Source organism: Pinus tabuliformis, chromosome 7 (genome assembly GCF_031772625.1).
Source record: "Pinus tabuliformis cultivar Carrire ecotype Pingquan chromosome 7, CPIR1, whole genome shotgun sequence".
Lineage (NCBI taxonomy): Eukaryota > Viridiplantae > Streptophyta > Pinopsida > Pinales > Pinaceae > Pinus > Pinus tabuliformis.
This window is the reverse complement of record NC_142293.1, coordinates 2,012,650,915-2,012,668,088: the sequence shown is the minus strand read 5'-3', so window position 1 is coordinate 2,012,668,088 and position 17,174 is coordinate 2,012,650,915.

Here is a 17,174-nt window from a genome sequence, read left to right as displayed (position 1 = left end):
CAAATCTCACAGTTAAGACCTTATGAAGATATCCCTTCATTCTTTGATACCTCCAATTTTGTGTAGATCAGATCTATGTCATGTGACTTTTTTTATCGCATCTTCAGATAATAGTCTTACGAGCTTATCATATACATCTCTTTGATGTCTCCAATACTACTATATGAGGGGACCTTTCATAAGAATCCCTTTCCATGTATTCAGAGGAGACCTTTTCATTGATGTGTTCAATGACTTCGCTTTCTTCGAGGGCAATGTCTATCCTCCTTTTTCCATGCAAGGAATTTTGATGACCTAACTAGCTTATAGATCTCCTTGCAAATATGAAGTCATTTTACCAAATTTGATTAAAGAATGAAAGATACTTACTTGACAAGTGAAGATGAAATCTTCAACTTGATCACTTTGATGATGGTTGAAGAATATGTATTAGTGCTCCCTTTTGGATGATCTTCTTCCAAATGAAAAAGCATTTCTTCAATGAAGGAGATTGCTCCTTTTATGATGTCAACACCTTTAGATCCAGCGTTCTCTATTGATGGTGATTTTTGTTGCTTCCTCGGATGATCTTCTTCAAGGATAAGAAGAGGATCCTAGCTTCAATGAGAGGGAACTTGCTTTGTAGCTTTTGAAGGTGATGGCAATGCCTTTTAGCCTTCTTTGTCTTCCAAATACTTCACCTTCTTTGGTAATGAATGAGTCCAGATCAGAAATGCTCCTAGGGTTTGACTTTCTTCAAGATAATGTGATCTTTGTCTTCAAAGTATTTTGAGCTATCTTGCTTTGTAGATAACTTGATGAGGGTCTTTGTGGTCTTTTAATGATGACAAGAGGATCCAAAACTTTTTGTTGTTGTAGATTGCTTCTTCGATGTAGATCTTGATCTTTTTCTTTGATAACCTTTGACTTGCTTAGATGTCTTTCTTGAAACTCGATCCTTGAGTGTCTCCTTGATTAGATGCCCTTCCTTTGACTTTAGCACCTTAACTCTAATACCATGTTGAGAAATCTAGGGCATTAGCATTAGGTGATTTCTCTTTGATTAGTGACTGTTTGTGAATGCATTTTTCTTCTTTAGATTAGGATCTTCTTCTTGTTAGATTATTAGTGTTATTCTTCATCAAACATTAATCAATGCATGAACATAAATATATACAAGAGACACAGCATGTAGGCTATGAGCAAGGGCCAAAACTATCGCTCTTTGAGAGGAAAACCAGCACAAACTCTTCTTATAGAGATTCCAATTTACGAATACCAAGACCAAGAACCTTGACCTATTAGCCACTCCAAGACCAAGACACCAACTCTCTTGATAGTCAGTGTTCTGCTTGACTCCTTCTCTTACACTTTGGCCTTCGACGAGTTGTAGATACATTAGAGATGACACCGAGACATAACAATTTAGCGTCACCAAAATGTGACCATTATAGTAGCACTGAAGTGCTTGTCTTTTGAATTCATTATTGAACTCTTTGACTGTGAGACAGCACCCTTATCGCGCTTCTTCACCAAACTTATCACTGCACTTTCTTCGACCTTGTCATTGTGTTGGGTAGGGTCCCCCTAGGTCAAAATTTTGTCAAAGTTTTGTAAAGAATCTGCATTTTGAAGAGCGGAATTCGATTCGTGTAGTGTTTTAGGATTCATAGGGGCTTTAGGGTGGGTCAAAGCCCCTTATTTTGTAAAAGAATGGGATTAAAATGGTATATTTCGAGTCCGCCCATGGTTTGCGGACCATGGTATTTTAAGGGTAAAAGATATATAAAGGGATGTCTTAGTAAGTCAAAGGCATGTTATGTTACGGTTTTGAGTCTGTAATTGTTATATCTTTCTGTATTCGGGCGAAGGGGAAGGCTCCTGCATCTGTGTGCGCGGAGACCTTGGTAAGTCTGTAGCTATGTGCATAGGGTAAGAAGATTGTAACTGTGAATATCTAAAGTTAATAAAGAAGATTTTGAAGGCAGATCTATGTGCTTACCTTTTGTACTTTATGCAATTACTGTTTACTTCTGTGTTGCGCAAGTAAAAGATAGATCAGAATTGATGTATGAATGTTGTTACAGTTAATTACAGTTAAGATCCATTGGTTTATGCACGGTAGATAGAGTTTAGATCTATGAGTAGTCTTTTTGTATGAATAGATCAGATTTGGTATAATACTAAGTAAGATCGCATAGCGCAGATATAGATCTAAGACTAAGTCAAGATCCACACTCCATATCCTTCTGGATGCGGAAACTTGGTTCCAGCATCCCCCAATATTACCTCGGGTGAGACTATGGTCTACGCGAGCAAATCATTACCGAAAGGGTCGGTGGTATAAGGTTTTTTTGGTTAGCGTAGCTAGCTCTGAACCTGGGTCTGAGCCCCTCAAGCCAACACATTGTATATATCCGAACTGTGTTTAGCCCTAGACAGAGACCCAAAGTTCTTTCTTCTTCTTATGATTGAATATTCCATTGTCTATCCAAAATCAGAGAGATATCTAACTTGTCCTCTGTTCTGTGATCCAACTTCTAGGAGAGGTTTGAGCTTCTCTTTAACTGTGATCACCTTTTAAACACGTCCTTGTTGTCTCTACTTGCTATCCCTTTTATCCGAGCTTACCTCCGAACAGTGAACTGTAACTACCCATCCGAAAACCACAGAGAGATCTAATTTTTTCATTGTCTAATGCGAAGAGCTCAATCGCATATATATAGTAGTTTGTCTATGAAATAAGCCGACCTGAGATTGTCGAATAGGTGTGTCTATTGAGGTGAGCCGACATGAGTTCTTCCATATAGTTTGGAGGCTGACTTGAAGAGGATGGCAAGTGCTTGTCGTTGGAGGGTTATCTAGACATTTTGTAGGCCCATATACATTTTACACATGCTTAAGAAGAGCTCTTCATACATGACATTAATTGTTTGACCTTAATGACAAATCTTAAGGCTCTCAATGGGAGCCATCTAAAATAAAATCACTTGCTCATGAAACCCATGAAGCAAGGCTTACAATAACAATTTTATTTTCTTCATTACATCATTTACAAAAGTCACAATTACATGTCATTATGAAGACCAAACCTAGTTACACTTTTCAACAGTCTATATGTACTAGTTGCAATGGCTTAGTTGATGAGCTCTCCTTGGACTTGAACTCATGTTTGCTTACCAACTGACAAGACTTGCAAATAGTATTCTCAGGTTTCCATAGCTTTGGAAGGCCTTTGAAAACATTCTTTTTGCTCAATCTGACTATCCGATCAAAATTCATATTTCCAAGTCTCATATGCCACAATGAACGCTCATCAATCTTAGAAAAGCAGCACCTCTCTGTTTTCTCTTTCAGGACGTAAACACTGTTATCTATTCTCACAACTTCAACTACTACTTTTACAGTTCCTGTAAACTTGATTTGACAATTATTAGCCTTGAAAATCACATCATAGCCTTGGTCACACATATGAGAGACACTGAGTAGATCATGCTTCATCCCATTGACAAATAACACATTCGTGGCTTTATCTTTGTCATTTGATAGACTAACAACTCCTTTACCAACAATCTTGCCAAGTGGATTATTACTAAAGGTCACATTAGTTTTTTCTACTAGTTTCCATGTCAAAAACTTACTTTTGTCTCCTGACATGTGCCTAAAACAGCCATTGTCGACATACCAATGACTGCCTTCATTCTGGCATACAAAACAATATTACATTGCTCTATGTTTTCCTTTTCTTTCCAAACCCTAAGCTCCTGGCTTGTTTGCTCAATAATTGGTTCAGGGCTCTTATTCTTAAATTTGCAATCAGTGGCTCTATGCCCAAAATTTTCACAGTTAAAGCATTGAATCAAATTATTCATAGGAGAAAAGGAATTGTTGTACCTGGGTTTGTTATTACTCTCTTTGATTAATTGGTTTTGCTGATAATTTATTCTTCTTGGTTTGAGTTTCTTATAGGATAGATTCACTCTGCCATTCGATGCTTTATGTCCATAATTAGTGCATGTAAACCAATACCCTAGAAATATGTCTACATACCTGGGAGAAAATCGATTTCTGAAAATTGGTTGGGTTGATCTTTGTGCATTTTGATTCTCTCCTTCACTGTTGTTTGTGCTTTGCTTGGCAAAAAATTTCCTTTTATTACATTGTTGATTTGCCTCTTGCTGACTATTTTGTTTGTGTGCAACTTTTGTCTTTTCACTGCTACATTGACTCATTAGTGGTTGTTGCTTTGTCACCATTTATGGTTGCTTGCACAAAATAATTGGTTTCTTTTCCTTTAATTCAGCTACTGAGATAGATTCAACGTCAAATCATATACCAATTCGATTTGGGAGACTCTCTATGCTTGCAAAAGCTCATCCAAATTATCAATCCCCTTTCCAAACTTTTGATTGAAGCTCAGTTGGGTTTTTTCCTTTTCCAAATCTTTTCTCAATAAAACAACTTCTCTTTCCAGCATCTCGCATGCTTGACTCTTTTCACTGAGTTATTGATTTAAGGTTACTTGAAATCTCTTACCTTCTTTGATGTGCAGAAGTAATGGTTCAACAGTTTCAGCTTTTTCTTTGATCAGCAACTCTTTTTGAGATTGATTTTTGTTAATTTATGGTATGTTTTATGCTTAGAGCAGTTTACTTATTTTTCTTCTTATTAGCCATAGATTAGCAATCACATATACATAAAGTAAAGTGCAAATAGAACATTAAATGATCAACAGAAAACAAGCCAAAACAAGAGACACAAGATGTGGCGGCTAGCCAGGGAGAAACCCCAATGCAGGGAAACCCTTTGATCAAATCTTCTTTTATCTTCAATAGTTCAGCAAAGAGAAATAGTACAAAATTAGAATTTTGTAATTTTATATCAGCAGCAGCAAACCCTAGATCAGCAAAGTCAAATTTGGTCAAACGAGTCGAAATTGACCTCCAATATGTTTGGTCAATTTCTGGTCAGCTAACCCTCAAATAGTCTGAACAAACAGCCCTTGAACAGCCCTGAAAATGCAGTCAAAAAGCAGTTGATTGAAGTCAACTTGTTGCCCCAAACTAGGGCAGTCAACACAAGTCAAACCAGAGGTCATATCACCTCGATTTTCATGCCAAAATCTGCAGCCTGCCTAGGAGAGGCAGCCACACCAAATCCGCACTCCTAGATGGTCAACGCTTGGTCAACGCTGGTCAAAGAGATGACTTGCAGCCCCTGTGTCCTTCCTGCGTCTGCCTTGCCCTACTGCGTCTTCTTTTCCAGCCACACGTGTAAAAAGAGAGAGGCTCCTTCGATGCATAGGGGAGAGAGAAGATGAGTGATGAGATGAGTTGCAAATGACTCAACCTCTCATCTATTTATATGAAACGTTGGGCATGAGTGCCACACACTTAGCTGCTGGCCAACCTTCACAATTTGTCAAGTAATTAGAAATAAATTCATATCTCAATAAATACTTGTCGGAATCAGATGATCTTTAGATCAATCCTACACCTCTTGATGAGAGGAATCTACGAAAAAATCAGCAGCATAAATAAGGTTTTTTCTTTCTCAGTCTTTCAATCTCTTCAAGAGCATTGACTAGCTCTCCTAAATCCACCTCAACCTCTTCACCATAAAAATTAATGGCTTCAACTTCCAGATTGTCTATAGCCATAAGCATGAACTCTTTTGTGCTTTCATCATTTTTGTCCTCATCAGAGGATTGGCTACATTCACTTTCAGATTACTTGGCTTCTTAGGTGTAGAAGCTCTTCTTTTTTGCCTTCTTTCTATCTTTTTGCAGTTTCTTGAACTTTTCTCTTTCATATTCCTTCTTCTTCTTTTTAAAACACTTGGAAGCATAGTGACCAACTTTCCCACAATTAAAGCACTTAAACGATAACTTTCCTTTATATTTGCATGAGCCTCTCTTAAGCTTCCTCACAAACTTGGCTTCTTCTTCATCTGATTCACAACATGAATCAAAATGCTCTTCCTTGGGCTTGTTATCTACTTTGAAGGCTGACTCCTTTGTTGCAAGCTTGTCATTTGAAATTCTCATCTCATAAGCAGTAAGGGTGCCTAGTAGCTGATCTAAAATGAGAGTTCAGATTGGTCATCTCTTCAATAGTTGATACACTTGGATTAAATTTCCCTGGGAGATATTTCAACACCTTTTGAACTACTACAAGCTTTTCTAATTTCTCATCAAGATTTCTTATAGTGTTCACAACTTCATCGACTCTTAAGAAGTACTTTGCAATATCTTCATCATCATGCATCTTTAAAGACTCAAATTGCATTTTGAAACCTTGAAGTTTAGTTTGTTTTACCTTGTTGTCTCCTTCATAACAGCTACTCATCTTGTCCCATATAGCATTTGCAATGGTGTAGTCCATAACCTTAACAAGTTCTAATTCAGGTAAGTCAGCAAGCAAGGCATTCATGGCTTTAGCATTGCATGTGAACTCCATCTTCTAATCTTTAGTAATCACTGTTGAAGGCTTTTGATATTCTTCTTCTGCGACATCCCACACATCAGCTCCAAGTGATTGAATGTGGGTCTTTATCCTTACTTTCCAAAACACATAGTTTGTTCCATTGAACATGGGTGCTCTATTGGTAAATCATCCTTCTTGGTTTGTCATCGCCCTTGATCTTCCTTCTTACTGTTAAACTGATCACGGAGGAACGTGGTTGTTCTGATACCAATTGTTAGAATTTAGAAACAATGGAAACCAAGACACTACTAAGAGGGGGTTGAATCAGTGGTGTGAACAAATTATACAACTTTTTACAAATTACATTTTTCAATCACTTAATCACTCAAGAATCAACAACACAACTCAATCATGTAAAACGTATCGTTATAAACATTGTCATACACGTGAAACATATATATAAGACATCAATATTCTTTTTATTTCTTTGACAAATACAAGCTTCAACTTGCAATTACATCATTACCCCACAAGCTACTACTTATAGGTTTATCAACTGCTACTAAAAGGAACTTCTATCCCTGCTAGTTTACCAATTTTCACTAAAAGGGATTGTTGCCCCTGCTTGTTTATTAGCCACTATTGAAAGGGACTCTTGCCCCTGCTCATTTATCAGCCACTACTGAAAGGGACTCTTGCCCCTGGAATGCAAGCTACCACTTGTTGGCCCTGTTGATCCATCTTTCATCCATTTTCAAACTCAAACCAATAGGCCACTTTCTTTCATAAACAAGTAAATTTCTTACCTCAACCACTCACCAAAGCCACCAAACAAACACCTTTAGCAATCTCTGATTACTGAACAAATCACCAATTATACCAACAACATCAATCTTTTGCAATTTGCCAATATCACCATAAAATCCTCTTCATCAAAACACCATTCAAACCATATCACCAATTTCACCTCTTCAGATATCAAATCTAATATTTGATTCACCCTTGATGCATACTCACATTATGCATCAAGTTGCACCAACAACCTTTCACACACCTCATCCAACCAATACAGTTGAACTCTCGCACTCTCTCTTATAAAGAAATTTGCACTGATATTTTTGGAATTAAAAGTTTTGTTATCTTCACTCTTCCTCATCCATAAATCTTTATTTTTTCCTTTGTCCTGCTTCAACTGAGTCTTTTGAATATGTTCTCCAAGTTATCAAAATCTCCTTGTTTCTGTTGAAAATTGAGCTTAACTCCTCAATTTTGCTATTCTAGAATTTTTATAGGATTTAGAAGTGCTCTTAATTCTGGCACTTCTCCAAATTTACTGTTTCCACTAAAACTGCCTCTTTAATTGTCCATGTTGCCAAATACACTGCCACTGATATATTCATGCTTGTTTTAGAGCTTTTAGTTTTGTTCTTTATTTTATTTGACATTAACACCAATTTTAAAGTTGTCGACTCAATCATGCCAAAGCCAGAAGTCTTTAATAAAAGTGTTGCCGAAAATATGTGCCATAAACTTTGCGCTTTATAAAAATACTTTCAAAGCTTTTATAATATGCTACCTCATATTCCTCGGCCAAATATAGATTTGCGGGCTTATATGCTCCTTTCTAGCCCCATAGGCGCTTTAAACAATACAATATTGCATGTAAGCCTTCGCTAGCTCTTGGTTCTTTTAACAGCTAAAAATGCCTCAAAACCGAGTCCCTGTAGCACTTTTTCGTTCTATGACGGAACGTTATATGACGACAATTTTTTTCGTCTCCCAAGCCCATCATCTTGGCCATTTCTTCTTTCTACCATTAAAATCATTCTAGGGTCACAAGTTTGGGACGATGTGTCCAGGTCGATTCGCCTGTTGCACATGTGCACCAATCAAACATGTCAAGTTGAGTTGTCTCTAAAAACTGCAACATGTGTCTAACGCCCAGTCAACCTGTAGCCTCTACCTGTACACTGCTCAAAACCTTTTGAGCAAGCCCTTTCGCGTTGTCGTCGTGCTGATGTCACCAACACCACATGGTGTCATCTAAGTGGCAACATGTGCCACTCATATTTGGCCCACTAAAAACACCAAATTTGTCTGCCATGTGTCCTTTGTACCGATGTCATGCTGACATCATCTCCACCTGTGCATGTCAAGTTATCTATACGGGACAATCGTATTGTGTCATCTGTCATCTGAAAGGAGAGAGAAAAGGATTTAGGCCTTTGTGTTTCACATTAATTTCCTTTGTAAAATATAAAGGGTCCTAGCCATTTCTTTAACATTGTACTGCTCTCAACGCACCATGTTGCCCGGCCATACATCATCCTGTGCTTGCTCACTTTGCATGCACCTTGTTTCTTCTGGGTTAGCCTTTGTGGGCTTAGTTGTCAAGTGGGACCTCCCGCTTTAAACTTGTGCCAATCAAAGCCTTTTCGATGTTGTTGTTAGGCCACCTTTGCCCATGCTAACATCATCCTCCTTGTTACCTTCTGTGCGTTGCTCTAAATCCTTCTGGTAAGGTCCTTCAAGGGTATTCCCACCACGATTACATGTTAACAGGCTCCACCACCAGGCCAACAGAAGTGCTTGTCGTCACTTGCTACTGTCAAAGCCATGTCTGCCCGGTCTTCCTTTAGTCGCTTTACTAACCATCTCCACTATGTTTGATTGTGTGCCAAACTTAGACATGCTCCAAAGGTTCTCCAACGACTTTAACTCTGCAACTTTGACTTTTAGGGGTTGTCACCTTTGACTGGCCATAACTTACAATCTAGGAGGCCATTTTGAAACTTCCTTATACCACCGGAAGGCTCTTTCAGAGCTCTTTCCATCTGAGTGGGTCTAAACTGCATTTAAGATGATCTGATGTACAAGAAATTGCACCAAAGTCTTTGCACCTTCACCAACTCTACCTTTAGTATACTTTGCACTCATCTCAACTTTTTCCTTCATATTTATCACCTTTGCCACCAATGACAGCACATTTCTAACAATAGCATCACCCTCGTTGGTCCAACTATCGACATGTTCTTCCTCTCAGCGACCCCATTTTGATATGGGTTATAGTTGTCCACTCTCTCTTGATACCCTCCTTCGCATAGAACTCATTAATGGTTTTCTCCACATACTCACCTCCATTATCCATACAAAGAACCTTTATCTTATTTCCTGTCATGTTCTCCATAAGAGCTTTGAAATCTTGGAAGTGACTGAAGACTTCGTCCCTTGCCTTCAAGAAGTAAATCCAAGTCTTCCTAGAGTAGTCATTAACGAATGTTACAAAATACTCGTAAACCCTAAGAGTTTTCATAAACAATGGGCCAAATATATCAGAATGTATCAACATGAGCACACCCTTAGCTCTACTACACTCCTTGGGAATGTCGCTTTCACAAACTTCCCAAGCACACACCCTCTACACACATCATCATGATCCGTGCTAACTTCTAGAACTCTTGTTACGGTCTCCCTGAGTAATCTAAGTGCTCCATGGTGGATATGTCACATCCTCTTATGCAATAATTCTCCCATGTCTTTGCCACTGTTGTTGCTCACCAATGCCTTTAGAGCATCCAACTGCAACATGTATAACTTGTTGCTCCTTACCACAATTTGTTTCATTGATTTCCAATCCTAGTGCTTAATGTACACCTTCGACCTCGAAAGTAGACATCATATCCCTTATCCTGAAGAGTTGAAACTAAAATTAGGTTCATCCCTAAACCTGGCACATGCAACACTCCTATAATATTAGTGTTGTTTCCTGACTCCCTCTGAAAGGTAATTGTCCCTCTCCCAACTATAGTACACTTCGACTTATTTCCCATCTGAATTTGGAAACCAACCTCCTCTTCCTGGTAACAAAAGTTTTCTCTAACCCCGTCATATGACATGATTCCCCACTGTCAATATACTAGACACCTGTGGATGTAGAGCTACAGAGGCAAGCTATGAGAGTGGACTCTAGTCTCGAAGACAGCGCCTTAATGTTTGTTAAAGTTGTTTTCGATTTCTTCCCTTTCTTTGTTGTCACCCTTCTTTCTGTTTAGACATTGACTAACATGGTGATCATTCTAACCGCAACCAAAGCACTTGATTTTACTCAAGTCCTTTTTCTTCTCTCCTCCCTTGGACATTTTGTTGAAGCCCTTTTTGGCCTTGCCCCTTCCTACTAAGGGCATGTTCTCATCATCCTCACACTTTTGAGGCTTACTGCTACTGCTGCCACTGACAAGACTCAGTCTAACCTCCTCCTTAGTGAAATCACTCCACAATTGATCCCAACTCAGTAGTGTATCTCGTCCATTGATCACCTGAACGAACACATGCTTTGAGAACACATTCAAGGTCGTTCTCACAAGTTCTTCAATTAATTGATCTCTGACAGTTGCTAACTCATCCTTGACAAGTCTAAGCCTGGTAAGATAGCTAACAACATCTTCACCCTTATCCATCCAGGGTTTTCTCACCGTCTCCCTAAGAATCAGTTCCCTATTCACGATAGCATTTTGGTACAAATTGAGAATGGCATCCCACATCTTCTTCATTGTATCCAAATCTGTGATATGTGAAACGATGTGATCCTTAACCCCGTCAAGGATAATTCTTGTCGCCTTGGCATCCTCCTTGTCTGTTGAGCTGTGTTGGATCTACTAGTATAGCTACAACATTGGTCACATGTTCTTTGAGACAATTCTCCTCTAGCAATAATGAAATTTTGGCTTTCAAAACACCAAAGTTTGAAGCTCCATCCAATATGTCCTGAGCTCTCAATCCAGTTGAAGTCATTTCTGAAAATCCTCGGAAAATAGACAAAACCCAAATAAATCTTAAGGAGTTCAAACTGGGTTTTATAAACCCTCGATTTCTCTTCCTATGCCCTGCGTTAAGCCTCTTCTACCGTTAAATCTGTGCTCTACTGAGCTTGTGTTATGAAACCAGCTCAAGAAAAGATAGAAAAGATAGATCAACGCCTTAGAATTCAGCCTCTTCGAGGGGGCAACCTCCTTTACATTACATAAATGAACAATTCTTAGATGATACAAATGAAAAGAGCTCCTTTCTATATATAGGAGTCTAAGGGGTCATAACATAATCAAAGCCGACATAACAATAATAATGTAAGGGCACAGTAATACCAATAGTGGGCTTCTATGGGGCATAATAGTAACAATATGGGCACTACATGGGTACATCAATATAATAAGTGGGTTATACTAATAACAATAAGGGGTTACACTAGTAGTATAGGGGCCTAACATGCCCCTCTCCTTCAAAAAGCGTTGTCCTCAACGCCTGAGTAGTTCTTGATGCTTCTGTATAAAATTCTTGTCCTCCCATGTGGAATCTTCAGCGGGTAAGTTCTTCCACTTGATGAGATACTCTGAAATTGATCGATTTCGTCGCTGTGGGGTTCTTGTTTCTGTGACTGCTCCAGGTTCCAATATGATTTTTCCTTCCTCTTCAATTTCTGGCAATATTGTTTGAATTGGGATCTTTTGCAACTTTTGAATAAGTGGCCATACTTCTTCGTCCTTCTTCCATTCATCCCTTGCTTTGTTTATCCAATCTGGTTGGATGATATAAATAGCACAAAACAATGCTTCCACATCCTCATCCTTGAAGAGTCTTCCCATTCGGTAAGGTCGCCATTTTTTAAGTTCATGTAGTATTGCCAACATTTCCTTCTCATAAATAGCTTGCTTGAGATGTAGCAATAAAAATACCCAATCACCTACATCAAAACATTTTTCACTACGATGTTTATCTACCTGTTGTTTCGTTTGATTTTTCACCAAAGTGGCGTTATCCTTTAAAAGTTGGAGAACTTGTTGTTGATGCTCAATGTGATCTTTCACTGCTTGAACCTTTCTTCTTGATATGTCCTTCTATCTCTAGAGTTTGAGGAGTGGTAATTTCTTCCAATCGTTTACAAGATATGGTCGGATTCATTTCTTGATGCTCGATGTGATCTTTCACTTCTTGAGCATTTTTCTTTTTGATATGTCCTTCTATCTTGATAGTTTGAGGAGTGAACAATGAATTACAAGATATGGTTGGATTCATTTCTTCTTTCTCGATGTGATCTTTCACTTCTTGCACATTTTTCTTCCTGATATGTCCTTCTATCTTGAGAGTTTGAGGAGTGGTAATTCTTGCCAATGCTTTACAAGATATGGTCTGATTCATTTCTTCTTTTTCTGGGGTGGGGTCCTAGCGTATATCTTCTTCTTTTGATGTTTCTTGATCCTTTTCTTCCTCCTCTTCATATTCTATGTAAAATAATTTCTTCTCAGCACACTTATGACCTTTAATGCATTTGTTATCACAATTGTAACAAAGCCTTTTTTCTCTTTTTTCTTCCAATTGTTGTGGTGTAACCCTTGTAGGTTGTGGAAGGCTAGGAGAAACAACACTTCCATCTTTATAGTTGTGAGGGGTACGCTTCCTGGTTTCCATAATTTTTCTTTCCACTATGTCACAAAGCCCTTTTACTCTTTCCAATTGTTGTGGTGTTGCTCTAAAGAAGGTGTTGCTCTTTGTATCCTCATAATGTGCTATCATTTCCTCCGTGAAAATTGACCACGTAACAAGTTGTTTACGAGAACAAATCCCTTTGTACCATAAAAATTGATCTGGTTCTAAATATGAAGATGCAAAACATACCTTTTGTAACAATTGTACACCATGTAGATCAAAATATTGCTCCATCTGAAGTATCCAATTTACCGGATCCTTGCCATCAAACTTCCTCATCTTGTTTTTTCTTGATTTTAGGAGCTCGACCTTGAAACGACTGTAACTCTGTACTTTCAGATCTTTAAGTTCTGAAATTGCGACCTATAATAGCCCTCTGTGTCCTCTTTCCAATGCCACCAGTCTGATCCAAATTGGATTCTCTAAGAAAGAGTTATGCACAATCTCCCAAGATGACCTGATTATAGACCTTTCCAGAAGAGCGAACTTGTATGAAGTGCCATGTGTCACTGTTTCGACCTTTGGATCTGAAAAAAATATAAAAAAACTATAGTCCGTTCTCTTTCTGTAACTTCTTACGAAATTTCAATCCGATCCCCAGAAAGAAAGTTATGACGATTTTCCCTAGGTCACCTATTTGGAATGTAATTCAGGTGTCAGAAAAAAGACCAACTTCCTCAGATCATATCTCCATAAATATAACGCGAAAAGCTCTGAAATTCGGACCCGAGGTTCAGCGTGATTTCTTCTCAAATGGGTTTTTTTTGCGACTTCTGAAACGTCACAGAAAAAAGTTATAGCGAAAATGCCACGATGGCCTATTTGGAGCAGCGAAACCCTAGAATCCAAAGCTCTGATACCAAATGTTATGAAACCAGCTCAAGAAAAGATAGAAAAGATAGATCAATGCCTTAGAATTCAGCCTCTTCGAGGGGGCAACCTCCTTTACATTACATAAATGAACAATTCTTGGATGATACAAATGAAAAGACCTCCTTTCTATATATAGGAGTCTAAGGGGTCATAACATAATCAGAGCCGACATAACAATAATAATGTAAGGGCACAATAATAACAATAATGGGCTTCTATGGGGCACAATAGTAACAATATGGGCACTACATGGGTACATCAATATAATAAGTGGGTTATACTAATAACAATAAGGGGTTACACTAGTAGTATAGGGGCCTAACAGCTTGCTTTGATACCATGTGAAATTCTATTGTAGTTACTGGTTAATATTCTTCTATCTTTTCAGATTATTTGTCTTCTGTGAATTATTTACAGTAAATAATGAATAAAAACACAACTACAATTTCACCACAAATAATCACAAAAAATGAGAAAATAATGCACACATAAAAATTGGACACCGATATTTTTGGACAAATTGTCCCTAGAAAAACCACGAAGGGAAAACCAATTATGCATATGAGGGTTTATATTATTCTTCAGCAAATCTGTAATTGAAATTTACATCAATTGTATGTCGTGTAACAAACTTTCGGAAAATTAATTTCTTCACTCCTGCAAGCTGACTCGAACCCCTAGAAGCAACTCGGGGCCTCTAAATCAATCCAACCTCTTTCTGTGGCCCTAAATCGATCTAACTGGTGTGTTTCTGGCAAATAACTCGGCCTCTCTAGAAACTCACACTAACTGGGAAATTAACTCAACCTCCACTGGAATTTCGAACGTCACTAGCAAACTCAACTTTTCTCTGCAAACTGATCCCTTTGGCAATTTTGCACTTGCTTTGACAACTCAACCTCTCTAAATCAATTCCCACTGGCTAGAGATACTTGACCTCTGCAGATAAAATTGATCTCCCTCTGTTAGTAGGAATCTGGAAATCATTGTGGAGTAGGCCTCTCCGGCAAATCAATCTCAATCATTGTTGATCCCTACTGTTAGTGTTTCCCACACTATCATTGCACCCTTGTTGTTATAGCAAGTCTACATAGTCAAATGTGTTCTCCAAAAGCCCCATCGATCTCCTCTTATAATCTCTCGTTGACGAATCATCGGCCATGATCTAACTCCAACCAATGGCTAAGATCATATCAACTTCTAAAAATCACTTATCTGGGAGTCTCTAGAGCAAAATCGATTTGTCTCAATTAATCCAGATTAATTAACCCATTCCCCTAAGTTAGACTTAAGAAAATAATTAAAACTGGCTAATTAATTTAATTAAGACATTTCACTTGGAAACATTTTTTGGGTATTGGACATAATTAATCCTCTCGTGTTCCTTGTCTCATAGACACTGTCTAAGACTAAAAAACCTATCTGAGCTACAAAAACTAACAATTCACCATCGGGGTTGGATAAACCCTAGTCTGACACTTGTGCATCCTTGTATTGTAGAGCCCTCCATGTGGGATTTCCTTGTTGGTTACTTATATGAACATATTTCCTTGTTTTTAGCATTCTCACCTACTCTATAAATGGAGAGAGCTCTTGTATTCATTATCATCATTATACTTTATTTTATATTTGCAATTATCTTAAGAACGTCTTGTGAGCAAGATGTTAGATTAGTGAGTAAACCTTGGGAAAAGGCAAGATGAGAGAGATGTATGTCTTTGATGTTCTTAGAGAGATTGATCTTATCAGATGCTACAATTTGCTCTTATGAGATGTTAGGGTTTGTGCTATGCAAGTAAACCCTAGAGAAGAACACGTGAAGGAGATTATGATGATTTCTCTTATGGTTCTTGTTGTAGTGCTAAGGTTCTAACCCTAATGGAAAACACGAGGAAAGGAGTTAGTACTTTTTGTAAGAATGCAACATGTTCTTGTGTGATGCATGTAGACAAGGGCAATGTCATGGAGAGCCTAGCTTGATGAGTCTTAAGCTTGGTGTGATGCTTTGCTTGGAAGAAGACCCGATTATTGTATTCTTGATGTTCCATGTAGTGCTTGATTCTTGTGTTGATGCAAGCATTGTTGACCTAGAATTTGAGAACTCAAAACCTAGATTGTAAATGTAGACTTGGAGGATGGTACTAGAATTGTCTTACTGAGTACTTGTGTGATGCAACATGGTTAGTGTTTGTAAACCCTAAGAAAGATGAAAGCATTAGTGTGGAGAGTTTGTGTGATACAAGCTTGGTGCATGTGCCAAAGAGGATTTGTCAATGTTGATGCTAGCATGTTGAGGATTTGGGTCGAGTGAACAACTTTGGTTGGGAGTAACTCCTAGCTAGGGGAAGTTAGTGGCTAGGGTTTTCTTATGGTTTCCCTAGATAGGGTTTGATGAGCTTGACTTGTTCTAGCTTTGTGATAACGTTGTGATACATATTGGTACTTCATCTAATCTATGTGTGTGTGTGTGTAAAGTTTCCAACTGTCCAAATTTTGTGTGATTGCATACTTGATTTTTAACTTATGTTATCTCCATGATTGAGTAGATTTCAAACCTTTTTGTTCATGTTGATTTTACCTAACATATAGTTGGATTAGTCAAGTGATTTAACACATATCTAGAAGATAAAGGAGAAGAATCATTGTTGTTATAAGAAAAATCAAGTCTGTTATATCCCTTCAAAAGTGTGCCCTAAGAGTCGTAGCATTGTGATATTGAAGTACACTTATATGATATTTATTCTCTTGGGTTGCTAAGAGAAATTGGGGAGAAGGGAAGTGAAATATTACTGTTGTAATTCAATATTTCAGATCAGCCCTATGGCTAAAAATTCATAGAGAATAGATCCAGAAAACCTCAAGGTTGAGGTTAAATTTCAAAAGCTGCATTTATTACCCCCATTATTAAAATTTCTGCAAACAATACTACCAATCGCGCTCATTGGAGCCAGGCTAAGTTGGAGAAGTGAAGGCAATGAGAGGGGTGGCTAGATAACTATTAAATGGAGAATCTTGTGATGGAATTTAAAAACAGCCTTGACAAGTAAAATTTGCTATAGTGTAAAGGATTAAAGAATTAATTAAATCTGAGGAAAGAGATGATTTCTGTGAAGAACACAATGAAAATCAAACACCCAACATTATGAGCCATGGTGGGTACAGAAAGACTACACACAAATTGCGCTACATGCAGTATACTATAGCCTGGGAACACCCACCCAAAATGAAAATGCAATTGCAGAAATAAAACTTCATGTAAAAAATAAACTGCACAAATTGCTTCAAATCAAATCTAGTGTGCTTACATGTTTAAAGGTCTCTGCTTTAACTAATTTGAAACATAGTACCCGCATCACATGAACCCATACCTCTACCTCTAACGCTAGACTCAAAGATCTAATTGAATATCTATTTGTC